This window comes from Esox lucius, chromosome 16 (assembly GCF_011004845.1).
Source record: "Esox lucius isolate fEsoLuc1 chromosome 16, fEsoLuc1.pri, whole genome shotgun sequence".
NCBI lineage: Eukaryota > Metazoa > Chordata > Actinopteri > Esociformes > Esocidae > Esox > Esox lucius.
In genome coordinates this window covers 32,265,958-32,281,694 of record NC_047584.1, presented here as the reverse complement: position 1 = coordinate 32,281,694, position 15,737 = coordinate 32,265,958, and the positions used below count along the sequence as shown (strand labels likewise).

The 15,737-nt window shown below is 43.6% G+C and overlaps 1 protein-coding gene across 7 annotated transcripts in view; it reads right to left on the bottom strand.

Moving 5' to 3' along the window:
* ptp4a3b (protein tyrosine phosphatase 4A3b) overlaps window positions 1-15,477 on the bottom strand; it is a 38,331-nt gene extending 22,854 nt beyond the window's left edge. For 6 of the 7 annotated variants that reach the window (XM_013137957.4, XM_013137961.4, XM_020054909.3 and 3 more), the window contains exon 1: window positions 15,273-15,460. The gene's annotated coding sequence lies outside the window, so the exon portion shown is untranslated. Of the gene's footprint in view, window positions 1-15,272 lie in introns of all 7 variants that reach the window. The other variant, XM_013137966.4, reaches the window with a different exon arrangement.
* Between the last annotated feature and the right edge of the window lie 260 nt (window positions 15,478-15,737).

Here is a 15,737-nt window from a genome sequence, read left to right as displayed (position 1 = left end):
TTGTCTTGAGGTGACAGATGCTGGTGTTATCACAACTGTCACTCCTCATTTGCAGATAGTGGTTTTAAGATAGCGTTCCGACTATCTGAATCAAAACTACGTCAAAATGGTACGGAAAGCCCCCTTTTTTTCTAAGTGGGGGTTGGTCGTGTCATTAGTGAACAGAAGGCAGTCCTCTTCTTCTCTCCACTCATCTTTGCTTGCAGAAATCACGTGAGCTGTGCGTGAGTTTCTTTCACGCAGAAATGTCAACGTGAACAAAGTGATAATAGTACGTCTTTGCGATTATGGTCCAGGTATAAGGCACGGGCTAATCCATAATGCGGCACTTATACACACGTCGTTCCTACCGGCCATAAACGCACACCGCTGCTTAGGACACGATATAGTCAATATAGTCATTATGCCCGCAGAGGCAACAACTTCACTATGGGGTATTCTACCAAGAAATGCTAGCAGCGGAAACGCTCACGTAACAACGTGCGACTCCACACGTGACTTGAATAAAATTCACAAGCGAAGCTACCAAGAGGGACGCGATCAACATAGGTTATATTGAATATCTGTCCTGGCATTTCCTTTTCAGGGAGAGTAGCGATATGTACCCCTACGGTCTAATTGAGAACGACTTGGGGGACACACTACTTTAAGAGGTCAATTACAAACATCTCTCTGGTGTTACTACTGGCAATGTGGAGCAGGCTGAAACAGATTCCTGGTTCACTAACACCGCAACAAGGGCTTCCCCCCTTGGTTAATGTAGCATTACGCCTCAACACGCACCTCTGGTCTGGTTTTCTACAGTCCAGCTCGTGGGTAGGGCTAGCGCGGTCCGGCTGTCTAACCCACTGCCTCCAGTGCACATGTACTGCCATAGGGCGGGTTCGAATCCCACCTAATTCTCATTCAGCAAAAACTCGTCCTGTCTAATGAAGAATAAAAAACCTGAAAATCTGCACTTAAAAACGACAGGGGGGGGGCATTGTTGATTCACAAGCATTGTTGTGAATCCACACTCAAGAGCCTCTTTGCTTGCCAGTGAGTAGTCAGGGCTCTTGCCGCCACCTGCACTCTAAATATAGCACCACCAGCTGCTACTTAATAAATTTAGCCTGGGCGGGCCGCAACCAAGAGTGGCCTGGCAATGTTCAACAGCTCCGAGGATACGGCGAGCTAGCTGGGGTCGCTTGTTGTGAAACATGAGTTCCCCTCCAACAAGGCGACAGAGCAGAAGGAAAGAAGATGGGGAAATGACAAGTCTGAAAGACCGTGAACACGGCATGGACGGAGCGGCACTGATGATTTTCTCTGGCGGTCCATGTCGGTTTAGTCATTACCCTGAGGCAAGTTATATTCTAGGGTCATAAATAAATAGCGTGGCCGCTTCTATTTGTCCTCTAATGTGTGTGAATTGAAAATGTGTTTTTTGAAGATCCACTTCCTAAGGCACCCAGTCATGGATGAGACCATTTCTTTTAGTGAGATTTTATGTCAATTCTGGGTAAACAGCTTTGCTCAAGGGCAGAAGCATTTTTGTAAGTTTTCACTTCGTCACCTCTTTCCGCTTCGGAATTCAATCCAATAGCCAATCGTTCACTAGCGCAACGATCTGCCCAGCAGCTAAAGCGGCAAAATACTACATACATTAGGCTGGGCGAGTGTTACGCAGTCCAGAGGTGAACAGAGTTGTCTTTGTCCGTATTCTGACAAACTTGACTCAAGTCATCAACAGCTTCACCAAGCCTTTCATTTAAAGGGGCACTGTGTAGAATCCTGCCTCTAAACATTAACACGACACGTCTCCTCGCCTTGCCTTACCGAACGAGACCAGTGCAGTACTAGCAAGTCCAGAGTGGTTCAGGGTGGGAATGACAGTACTGCACGTTTCAGAAGTGGTTATAAGGAGATTACAAGTCAATGCAAACTGTTAAACAGCCCGGCGAGACATTTTAATTGGGGAATGTCTGTCACTGTGATTCATTTTGTAGAAAAATATTATTTGAAACATTAAATTCAAACATTAACTCCAGATGTGTACTGGTCATTCTTGCTTGTTTTTATGCAAGTTGTACAGTACACATTTTACATATTGCCCCTTTAAATCACTGGGCGCCTTCTAGAAGCACCTGGTCCAGGGATACACAGGGAACGGCTATTTGCCATGTTGCTAAATTGTAGTAAGACAGACTAGGCCCACTAACATCACCCATTTAGAAGCTGAACACATCCAAAATGCCCCCCCCCCCCCCCCCCCCCCCCGGCTGTAAAAATGAATGATGACAGTGATTTCAGTGGGTCATGGGAGTGCATTGCGCAACCTAAAAGGTTAACTGACAAAAACACCCGCAACTAGACACTCCACAATCTGGAAGGAGCCATTACACGTTATACAACATGTTGGCCACAGATTTGGGTGATTTTTAGGTACACACTGAAATAAACTCACCTTTAGGATTATTAGGAACACCATACTAATACTGTGTTTGACCCCCCTTTCGCCTTCAGAACTGCAAGCACTGAAAGCATTCTTTAGAAATGTTGGCCCATATTGATAGGATAGCATCTTGCAGTTGATGGAGATTTGTGGGATGCACATCCAGGGCACGAAGCTCCCGTTCCACCACATCCCAAATATGCTTTATTGGGTTGAGATCTGGTGACTGTGGGGGCCATTTCAGTACAGTGAACTCACTGTCATGTTCAAGAAACCAATTTGAAATGATTCGAGCTTTGTGACATGGTGCATTATCCTGCTGGAAGTAGCCATCAGAGGATGGGTACATGGTGGTCATAAAGGGATGGACATGGTCAGAATCAATGCTCAGGCTGTGGCATTTAAACAATGCCCAATTGGCACTAAGGGGCCTAAAGTGTGCCAAGAAAACATCCCCCACACCATTACACCACCACCACCAGCCTGCACAGTGGTAACAAGGCATGATGGATCCATGTTCTCATTCTGTTTATGCCAAATTCTGACTCTACCATCTGAATATCTCAATAGAAATCAAGACTCATCAGATCAGGCAACATTCTTCCAGTCTTCCACTGTCCAATTTTGGTGAGCTCGTGCAAATTGTAGCCTCTTTTTCCTATTTGTAGTGGAGATGAGTGGTACCCAGTGGGGTCTTCTGCTGTTGTAGCCCATCCGCCTCAAGGTTGTGCGTGTCGTGGCTTCACAAATGCTTTGCTGCATACCTCGGTTGTAACAAGTGGTTATTTCAGTCAAAGTTGCTCTTCTATCAGCTTGAATCAATCGGCCCATTCTCCTATGACCTCTAGCATCAACAAGGCATTTTCGCCCACAGGACTGCCGCATACTGAATGTTTTTCCCTTTTCACACCATTCTTTGTAAACCCTAGAAATGATTGTGCGTGAAAATCCAAGTATCTGAGCAGATTGTGAAATACTCAGACCGGCCCATCTGGCACCAACAACCATGCCACGCTCAAAATTGCTTAATTCACCTTTCTTTCCCATTCTGACATTCAGTTTGGAGTTCAGGAGATTATCTTGACCTGGACCACACCCCTAAATGCATTGAAGCAACTGCCATGTGATTGGTTGATTAGATAATTGCATTAATGAGAAATTGAACAGGTGTTCCTAATAATCCTTTAGGTGAGTATACATATGAACACACACACACAATTTAGAACAATTGGGGAACCTCATTTTAAAACCGGGGGGATTCCTGAAGGTGCCTACACATGCCACGTTGACTAGACCAGCAGTGGTCCAACCGGACCACAGGCGGTCCTCATTCATTTGGTCGGTCACGACTAACTCGCAAGGAAGCAATTAGATTGGTGCCGGCCCTGGCTCTGCATGAAGTCTCTCTTAGATTGCCGGTTTCTCCTAGGACGGAGATTAATCAGGCGCTCTTGGTAATGTCACGGTTACATATTGTGTAACCTTTGTTAGAGCGACAATTCCAATCACTGCAATCAGACCCTACTGGTCCAACCTGATGCAGAGGACTTGGTTTTCAGAGATTACCTTCAGGCCTGCGTGATGACATCAAACATACATTGGCCCCACCGATGCTGACCTCCTTGGTCAGGCTGCCCTGTTAAAATAACTTCTGGCCTAAATAGGACTTCCTGGATAAATAAAGACTAAAGAACAACAACACACCAAGCCTCACCTGATGACACAATGCGTTTCCGACAGTGCAAGAGGCGCACCCTTGGAATCACCTCAGTGAGGTCATCACATAGGTAATGAGTTTAGTGGAGTGCACCAGATGAATGTCTCTGGGCAGTGGAAGTATGAGTAATATAATCACTGTGACAACATGAGATCACCCCCCTTTCTGGTCACATGGTCAGAGGCAGAAGCCAATCACCTTCTTTAATCAGAAAGGTTCTGGAACCTGGTTTCCTGAAAACCAAACAGCCTTATTGGAAAAGGTTGTCCAGGGCTCGGTCCCAGGGCTTCGGGGCACTGGTGCCACGCGTTGTGGATGTTTATCGCTGGGAGAGCAGTCAAAGGGACGGGAGTGTAGATGGCTTTTCCATGCTAGTGACGCGCTTGATGTGGCCATTACACAAAACCCAACTAAAATACCCGGTCCTCCCGGAGCGGGGAGTCCTGCGAAAGGAAATGCCCGCATCTGAAAATAGGATCAAACAGATTATTTTTCCAGCACGGCCCAAACGAAAAGGCCAATGTCAGCAAGGAGGTTACATGGCACGATTCACTGAGTTAAACCGATGGGGGGGGGGGGGGAGCTGCAAGCAAGCTGCACTCTCTCCGTTTTCTCCTTGCATCGGAGTGGGGAGAAGAGACACAGCGGCCCCTGTGTGATGTACTTGGTTCACTCCGAGCCAGTCACAAGCCTGTGGGTTTGATTTGGGGCATGTCTCAAATGGCACCCAATTCCTTAGTTGCGCACTACTTTCGACCAGAGCCCAGAAAGTTAATTAGGGCGCAATGTAGGTAGCAGGATGCGATTTGGAATGCAGCCATGACCCAAATAAGGACAAGGTTTGGGACTACACATCTTTCAAGGCGCATTCAAAAAATAACAATGCTTTATTTCCTAGAAACGCTTGGCTATATTAGTAGACATGTTGACAACAGCCACTTCTTGACACTCACTTCTTTTTGTAGTTGCTAGAAAGTTAGGACAGATTTATCCTTTGTGGAATAGTCTTGTGTTACCCAAGTCAACTAACGCATTACTACGTAGTAGTAGTTATGAGACAAAGACTTACAAATCACTCAAACAATTTGCACCTTACATAAATACAAACAAACTCTGAGAAAAAAAAATGTAATTGCTGCTTATCAGTTTGATCTCGTACTCAAAATATATTTGAGAGAATTCTTTGTAGAAACAAAATCAAGATATCATTATTTTATTCAAAAACATGTGCCACAATTATAGTCATCCACAGACAATTTTACCAAAGTTAATTCAAGTATATTTTCATTAATATTTCACTCTTTGGGAAGTTGAAGTGACTCCATGATATCCTATTTCACTGGGGTATAAATATGACCGACAAGTTAGACAGACAAGTTAAACACCCTCAGTAATCCAACAAAAGGGAAAGGCCAAAGAACATTCAAATGAACTGAGACAAAAGGTTGACCTTCACAGTTCAGGCAATGGCTATAAAAAGATAGGCACACACCCAAAAATGCCATATCCACTATTAGCGCAATAATGAAGAAATGTCGAACAACTGGCGCTGTGAAGAACCGTCCTGGAAGAGGATGTATGTGTATTTTACCTCCACACAATGGGAAGGATGTTTCTAGTGGCAAAAAGAATCTCCAAGGATCACAGCTGGAGAATTGCTGGAGTTGGTTACGTGCTGAGGTCACAAAGTCTCCAAAACTACAATTAGACACCACATCTATGCCTACAAGTTATTTGAAAGGGTTGCCAGAAAAAAATCCTTTGCGGTCACCACACCACAAACGTAAGCGGCCAGAGCTTCTAATGGCATTGGGACTTTGATCAGAACCAGGTTCTGTGGGGTGATTGAGATTAAAATATAGCTTTTTGGTGACAAACAACAGAGGTGGGTTTTATGTTTTAAAAAAAAGCAATAGTGATGCAGAACATATCCTAATCCCCACGGTGAAGTATGGTGGCGGACCTGTGATGTGTGGCTATTGATTGTTGTGAGGTAGATTGATAGTATTTTTTTATCAATTATAAATTAAGTCTCTTACACAACAAAATGTGGAGAATGTGAAAGGCTCTGAATAATTTTCAAAGCCGCTATACATACAACTTCAGGTAAATTCAGGCAATGGTCTTATCTTCATTCACATCAAAAGACTGGTAGAATGCATTGACTTTGGCAGGATTTCAAGTCTTCATTGGATGGTGAGCCTAACCACAAAAAAATACTTCAAATTGAAGTATTAGGGTTCACAATTTACAGTGTCACAAAGTGGCAACTCAAAACATCAGCTAGTTTGCCAAAACTAAATGCAACAATCGTCATGTAATATTTCAAGTGGTACATTTAATAATTAACCAAGCCAATACATATAAGCTAGTTGGATTAGTTTATATAGCCTACTTCAAACGGCGTGCTCCGCTTCTCTCAGCCAGGGCATCATCTTAATTAATGCATCTGTGCCGGAGCTCAAATGACGTTAACGACTGGTTCTCCCCTGTCACTCCGGGACCTAACGCTCCTGTGCTAGTTTTTGTTACTCGCACAAATATGGAGTTGCTCAGTGCAAGTATCAACATTACCGCCCTTTTGAATGGAAAATTATTTCCAGAAAATGTCTGAATAAAAATAGAACCTTCAGTGCCTCCAATTAAATCACTCTACACCCTCGCACACCTCGGCTGATCTGGCTGAAGAAAGATGACGGATTGCATATTTTTAGGGGGATAATACTTTTATATTGGGTGATTTTAAAGTCAAAAAGGTGCTCGTTATAATTTTGGTAGGCTACATAGTTTGCTTATAGAAAAAAGTAAAAGTATATTGGCGTATTTCCATGTAGATGGACCTGTGTATAGCAAGCCTGCAGTCAGCCAACAGTTGTGTTTCGCACAACTGTGTCTCAGTGACACTTTGAGAGCACGTTTCCTGCGAAAGGCTACGTATGATTAGACTGTTACATGTCCGTAGCGCCACTACCGCTAGCCACACGCAAACGGATGTAACTAAATCCATAACGACGATCCGCGCAACAAACACGCACGGTATACACTTCTGCAGGATTCAAGCATCAACATGATAGGTTTACAATAACATCCTCGTGCATGCATCCTTATTCAAACTTCCTTTTTTTGATTGCACTTCCTGTGTTATTTCTCACGAAGCCAGCTGCTGTTCACTTAAAAAAAAAAAATATGTTCATACAATATAACAGTTCAAGTGAATGGGTGTGTCCAAACTTTTGACTGTATATATTTAATTGCCCTTATTTTCCTAGGCAAGCATTCCAAGAACACCATATTATTTACAGCAATGACCTGGGCACATTTACAACGGTCTTGCACAGGGACAAACAACAGGGGTTTTCACCATGTCGGTTGGAGGATTAGAACCAGCCACATTCCGTCTACATGCACAACGCTGTCGCTCTTGACAACTAGTCCACTCTGTCACCCCTCAAAATGAAATCCTTTCCTTTGAGCCACAACAGTGCTACTTGCAGGGATTGGAGGGTCTGAATGGTTGGGACATTTGAAAGCCACAAAGTCAAACGCAATTGGTGTTTTAGCCCTGAATTTACTGGACACATCCAGCTATAAATAGAAGCCATAGGGTCTAGTGCAGTGGAACTGAATCTCTCTTAATGCCCTGTTAGTACTGAGAATTTCATGACATTACTGGCCCTGCTGGGCCGATCGTGTCAATGCTGTCTTCCTTTCGATGTTTATAGTATCTGCTCACACAGTTCGCCTGGAGATCAAACATCTCACTAGAGCTGATGGATGTTGGGCTACAGATCTGTGGTGAAAGCATAAGCCTGCATTTTAGCCTGGACCAAGAACAGTTTTTGCTCATGACAACCTCATTGGTGTCATTGTCAAGCCAAACACACGTTACCAACAGTTGGCATGACAGCACGGAGATTGCCACATTTAGGCTGGCATCCTAGTTCTGGCACCCTAGTTCTCCCAAATACAATCTTGAGCAAAATGAGTACTTCTCATCTTCAGCCTTGCCACTAATAATTCAGACTTCTTTCATAGGAATTTCATGTAGGGCATTCTTCTTAACCCCACTCAGTGATTCATGGGAATTGGGATACTGACTGATAAGGTCCAGCTATGGCCATCCCAAAAGCAACATGGTCAGGGTTCATATTCTGGTTTAAACAGTTCTTGGTGTTAAGTGGTGTTATTATGTTACTATGAACAGACAGAACACCACTGTACATTGCTTTTGAAGCGGTTCTTAAAGAACACTGGTGTTCTACTGGGGAACCCCTGTGTTCTACTCCCAAAGCTGTTGAATTGTTTATCCAGGGTGCATGCATTACTTTACATTCAAGTACTTTAGCACCGGCGTCCTCCGCTGAGGACCCCAAGATATCTCACAATTCTGTTGCAGCCCTGAACCTTGTCACCTGAATCAAGCAAGGGCTTGATAATTACTTGACAAGTGGATGATGGGGTGCTAGATCTGAAATAGCTAATATATGGAATAGCTGGAGGTCCCCAAGAGAGGTTTGAGATCCACTGCATTAGCATTCTCCTACAGAAGCAATTGGGCTTAAGAGCCTTACTCAAGGGCAAAATACACAAAAGCTATTAGATTAATTGTAACCATTAATGGTTTGGCCCAGTCACCTTTATCCAACAGCTGGATGTAACTCGTGCTGACGAAAGCCAGGGGATCACATGGGATCACTTATAATGCACAGGATTTACACCAGAAAGAGAAGCGAAGGGAACCTGATCATAATTTGCATAGTTCCCTGGAGTGGACAACACGAGATTAGAGGCAGAGTTTCACCCCCCCCACAACGTCAAAGAAAGCATGAGGCAACCATACGATGGGAAAGTCTTTGAGTCGGTCTTCAAGATTAGATATCAGGATAAAAACAGTCTGGCATTCAGGTGCTCATCTGACAGCTCTGGTGTGTTGCCAGGCAGAACAGGTGCAAGCAGAGCCCATTCCACCCTAAAGCATTCCAGAAGCGATCTTAAAGCTGTAGCTTCACTGTCCTTGGCGGAAAGCTTTCCAAAAACCCACAAAACACCATCAATTTCCCACAACGCTATCAGCTTCATTAACTGCGGGGGAACTTTGTGGAATGTAACACCCTTCCACCAGACTTGGATCAAAAACACTATCACAAATTGTTCAAATACATTGAGCGTTTAGCCTTTAAGACACTCAGATGCAGGGCGACTTACAGTTAACTTTACAAAGCCCGAAGAGCCATGCAGTTTGAGATTTAGGCCTTTGGGACAATTGATCAACTTTGGCCCTTACATCAATGTTTTCTGCACACAGGTTCTATAGGAACCTCATGACCCAATCAAAAAAATTCAGAGGACCTCAGAAAATGAATGTTGACACCCATCATTCTGGAAAGAGTCACACACCAATTTCTAAGACTTTAAGTCTCCACCAAATCAGCCAGAGACATTGTCTAAATGCAAAAAAGGTAAGGACCCTAATGAATCTCCCCAGGAGTGTCTGTCCTGCCAAAACCTCAAGAACAAACTCGAAACTCAACCTGTAAGTTTTTCTGCCTTTTTTTTTTTTTTTTATGAAATCCATAGGGTGTCATTTGGAAAACCAGTCTGATCAGACACCCTCCTCAAAGCCTTTTCACATCAATTAAAAAGCCCTTTGTCAGTGGGAATATACCAGAGTGTGTAAAAAGAAAAAACAGCAAAAACAGCATGGTCAAGAACACATCAATGCAAAGAAGCAACAATAAAACAATTGCTTAGTTTTTGATGAGGAACGACATCATAACTAGCCTGAAGTCTGCAGCTGCAAGCTCGAATGAACCTCCTGAACCTCCGGGGTTGCTTTGGGTTGGGTTTGTTACAGTTCAATTACCCTTGCAATGAAGGCAAATGAAATAACAGGACTAGGTTAACATATTGGAGCCACTATAGATCTCACCTTTCGGACTGGTAAGTCAAGTGGGTCAGAACCTATTTGCATTTTAAAACAATGTGCTACCTACTCGGTTTTTGGAGAGACTTGAGTGCATGGGCAAAGGGGGCTTGTCTATATGGGCTGGGATGTCTGCGTCCAATTAGTGCACCAAAATGCCAGTTTCTGGGAAAGCCTGCCCCTTAGGGAATAGCCATATATTTGTCTGAGTTAAAAAAAAAAATAAAAAAAACCCTAACTCCACCGGTTTTCTACACCGCGTGCTGAAAGCAAGAGAATAGTCAGGCGAAGGGGACTTTCAACAAGATCAGTCTGCGTCCCGCAAAATGGCCCCCTATTCCCCACCAACCAGAATTCAACGGTCAAAAGTAGTTCATTGAATTAGCACACAGGTGCCATTTGAGACCCAGCCAGGGTTGTGGCGATGAAACCCAGCTCCAGGCAACACAGCTGGTTCTACTATGACCTTGGGACCAGGTTATTACCCTGTGAGCCACAAAGAACAGGTTCTCTTAAAACTGTTAAACATTGACTGAACCCAGCACGGGGAGCTTTGAGAACACAGTAAATTTCCCAGAAGAGTTTGGCTTTTTTGACCTAGGCTAAATGGAACAGATGTGGTATAAAGCGGTCAATGACCGAAACAATGAGAATGACAGAAATGTATGGAGAGAAGAGGAAATTGGGGGGGGGGGGGGTCCTGAAACTCCTCATTGCCCCCCCAATTTCAATTAGCTTACAATTTAGGATGCTGTTTCTATGTGTATTTCAAACTATGTTGAAGTAAAAATCGGAATGACATTTTTATATCAACTGTAATATATATCCAAACAACTGTATTACAACTAAGAGCGACTGCCTACCACAACCAATTTCTGTATGCTAGCTATGATACCAGCTTACATAAATGTGATGGAGTTAGCCTTTAGCAGTCACTTTTACTACATCTGAAAAGAACAGCTTCAGTTAATAGCCAGATATACCCAAACAAGACTAGCAACATTGTGGGCCCGTTACTGTAAATAAAACCTGACAGATTTAACAAATATCCATTTTGTGGGATCAGATTTAGGGATTTTACAGTGTCCTATCCCCATGGCCTGTGCTCCATTTAAGCAGAAGCATTTTAAACAAATAAAATAAAAAGGGATTTATTTATGCTAGTCGTAAAGTGTAAGAGCATGTGATCCAGCCATATGCAAGGCTGTTTTAAGTGCATTCTAAAAGAGGAGAAGGGCCTAACACAATGGAAAACTCTGACACTGAATTAATTTGGTACATTTGCTCCATCCCATTTGCCAGAGAGAGCATCCTGTTGTACTGCTTGCATTTCTTGTCAATTAATAAATTTTTAAAGGTGTTTTTATGTTGTAATACTACTTCAGTTTTAAGAGACTTAGGTCTTAGTTCAATTATCTGTAGAAAAAGGTTGAAGAAAATCCACAGTTCAATTACCCTCTCTGAAGTAATGGAAAATTACTTAGACATTTTATGTCTCAACATAGCCAAAGCACTTCAAATTTAGTTTAATTTCACCAACACAATATTATAAGTCCACAATTTGGGCTATATACTCCCCACAGCAGACAAAGCTACGTTCACATTTTCTGTGAGACACAAAATGTATTACAGAAACAAATCTAACACCCATAACGCTGGAATCACCCATAGTTTATTGTAGCTCGGTTTCCAACATCAGGGAAACTGTTTGTGCGTGCTTACAATCCCAAAAAATGTGCCAACACATCCACCCCCAACCACGCCTCCCGAATTATTTCCAGACACATTTATGACCCAAACAGCCAAAAAGTTTCCCAGGAAAAGGTGAGTAGCGGAAGTTCTTCACTAAGTGGTGGAAGCCACCTTTCCTGAGCCTAATAATATATGTCATTGGCAGCTGATGCCAGGACCAAGGCCTCACGCATTCCATTGTTATGACACCCCTGGATAGTGGTGGGGGCCAGGCACAAAGCGAGCGCATTTGGGCAGGAACACTACACAGGTACTGTGGAAACCCATGTCTCCCCGGGACTTTCCTGAGCAAGCAAGTGCTTCAGGAGGCTGTGGCTGTGCTTCAAATGGAAAGCCCTCCGCAATACTACAGGTCAAAAGTTGCCCACTGCTTACTGGGCCTTTTATTAGGTACACCTGCTTGTTAACGCAAACAGCCAAATCATCCGGCAGCAACTCGATATATAGAGCATTCAGACAAGGTCAGGGAGTTCAGTTGTTGTTCATTAGTTTGATTGCTGGAGCCAAATATGGTGGTTCCAGATTTCAGAAACAGCGGACCTTGTGAGATTTTCACACACTACAGACTCTACTGTATACAGAGAACAATGTTTTTTTTTTTTTTTTTTTTTATGTCGCGATAAAGGAAAAGGGCCAGACTTGTTCAACCTGACAGAAAGGCCACAAAACAAAGTGCAGAAGGGAATCTCCCCACTCACAATCAGGTTCTGTGAAACCCGGGGGGGGGGGGGCTGGTGGCGATAAAGGCTTAAGCCAGTGGCTCCACTGAAACGGTTGCCACATTGGGGCAATTGGAAACAACTTACATTAAAAAAAAAAAAGATAAAAAGATACAAATATTTTATTGTGAGGTCCCAGGCAATTCCTACCCCCGTTATTTACTACTGACAGTTGATCCACCAGGGCTACAGTCTAACACTGACAGTCCATTATACTACCACTGAGTGGGACATGAGATGTATGGTATGAGTGTTAATGAGAGCTCTACCTAGGCCAAATGTCTTCTCAGCACTTCATTCTGTTTGCCAGAATTACCAACAAAAAAATTTAAAAATACATTTTGAAAAGCAGAGCCACAATGGAACCAGACCTAGCCTGTAATGAATGGGAGGCCGATGAACATCGCTAAGTCGGGAAAATAGCAAAGCCACAGTATGGCCTGTACACACCCAGAGACACAGAGACAGGAACACAGAAAGGGAGACACAGACAAAGAGAGAAAGAGAGACAGACTGATCTATAGAAAAAGAGCAATCAGAAGTCCCAGTGTAAATGAGACACCAACACCCGCACCGCAAAGCAGCTACTTCCCCATAACTGGTCACACACACACAGTGTTTACAGTACAAAGAAATAAATAAACATATAGCCTGGGTTTAGGTGGAGAGGAAGGATACCACTAAGGAAATGTGCAACATCACACACATGCAAATGTGACAAAACATAGCAGTGTACCGAAACAGAAAACTCTAGGGGCCTTCAGCACATGGGGGTCAACATAGGGCTCTATTCCAATCAGACCCACCTACAGCAGGTGATGCAGACAGAAAGGAGAGCAGAAGCACATGAAGGTTTTCCTGACTGATGGACTCAGCCTTGTGAAACAGCGTTAGTTGCAGAGGGGCTTCTTAAAGTTCCACTCCGGCACACAGGAATATATGTGTTTCCCATCCTACATGTATTTACAGCCTGGTGTTCCGCGCTAACATTTAGCTGGCATCGCTAGGGGCTCTCTCTGTCACACACCCCATTGCTCGCCACTTTTCACCAGAGTCTTATGGGTCCTGATGAAAAGCTGTGTATCGCATAGGGGGTAGAGTGCTATCAGTCTAAGCCGGCCCGGACATTGGCGTGAAGGCCTACGTGCTGCACCCTTCACAGACAGACAATAACATACTTAATCACACACAGGCAAGCGATTTATGATTCTACAAAGGGTCAGTTTGTATCTACTTTCTTTTTCTCTCTCTTTAAACAGTGCATATTCAGCGGACCTATTGAAAAATACATCTATATAATCGGGACCTGTAGTTATTGTGCAGTATGTCAGGGGCAATGGAGGCTGAATCACTGGCTTGGAAGCTCCATCACATCGTCTCAGGCTTTTTGCAAGAGGGCTGAGTGAATGACAAGGTCTCTGTGGACAGTCCCGAGCCCCCTGGGACTAAAGCAGTGGGAGAGAACTCTGTGGGCTGTACTAGGTCTTGTTTTAGGGGGTCTGGTGCCATTTATTTTGTCTTATCTAGTATCCTGTTGAATCCTAGGCAAGCTTCCTCAAAATGTTCCGGTGTTCTGTTGGATCTTACGAGTACCTGAGTCCTAGGACCAGAGACTCGGCACTACCTGGGCAGATGACTCTGGGTCCCTGTCCAAATTCCACCTGCTAGTGTTGCTGATCTAGATTCTGGCTGACAACACCGGTTGTCACTGCCCATCTGGTCGTCAAAATCCTGTCGATAGTCAATGTGGCTGTGTTGCTGATTCTGTCTCTGCCTAAAAGATCCTGCTGTCGCTAGCCAAAGTCCATACATACATTTGACCCGCTGGTCAACTGATTACCCTAATATATTGATGAATGATTTGGCCTTAAAGGTAACAAACTTTAATAATCCCCAACCCTCTGGCTCAGCCAGAATAGGACTTGCAAAACCCTGGAGTTTGGCCCCTCTACATTTCTACCTTTATAGTACGCCACCGTGCTTCAACATCTTATTCCTTGCTATGTGGGGTTTTTAGACAGTCTATCTGTAATGTATTTGAGGTGACATCTGCTGATGAAAAAAGGGTTTTCTGAAATACATTTTACTGATACGTAAGTGTCTAATCTGGCGATGCATCCCATCCGCATCTTCATCTGAAATACCACACGGAGCAGATGGAAAGATCTCATTAATTCCGTCGGTGAAGATCTGCAAGATAGTTTAAACGTAAAAAGGGTTTCAACGTAAAGAAAATAAAAATAAATAAACGACCTGCAGTATTTAACGTACTTGCCTCTCAGCGACACGACTTCACCGGCGTGTAAATGATGTAGAAATAAGATAGGTATTTAGTTAGGCAATTAGCTAACTACAGTACAGTTACTGCGCGTATTTTGTAAACAATCAAGCAAGACGGCTTCCAGCTGCTTGACTCAATGACTGACAAGGACTTCACACCACCGTACACCGCAGTGTAACCTGTTGCTATCAAAACAATGTCTGTTCGAGAACCCAGCTAGCTAGTTCCACAAGTCCGTCGATTAAGGAATTGCCGTCAATAAAAAACGCAAAACAGAACACAGTTTGCATGGTACAGTAGCTTACTTACACAACACACCCTCGTTATCGTACACCGCCGCCGTTATGTAGCGGTACAGTATTGATATAAGGTAATTAACTAGCTAACACACGACGCTAGCTCGCTACATCCGTACTAAATTCATATTTGATTTGATAGACGCTTACCCTTCCCAGTGTTACCGGTTGTTTCCTACGCTGTTTGGTCGCCACCAGTTGTTGGATACTTATGCAAGTACTATTTCAAGCTATTTCATTGCAGGCAGGCAGCGATCACAACTCCGTCCATGTGATTTCAAAAACCGACAAACAATGACATTTCTCCCTCGTTCTGTCTCCATGGGGACCCAGCGTCACAATCTTTCTGTCAGAATAGGGGCGTGTCTTAAAAACACATTTAAAATGCTGGCGGGAACCGAGCAAATATTAAGCAAGGGTGGACACATCTCATTTTTGTCTATTTCTCGACGTTTTCGAAATGTTTTAAGTACCACCGACCTGCACTGCAAAACACGTCTACATCTCTTTGAGAAACGTAACCGCAATAGTTATATATTTTAGCTTGTCCCGGCACGCCATCTAGCGTATGATAAAAGTAATATTGTGTGTAGTGTGTTTCTGACTTAACTATAT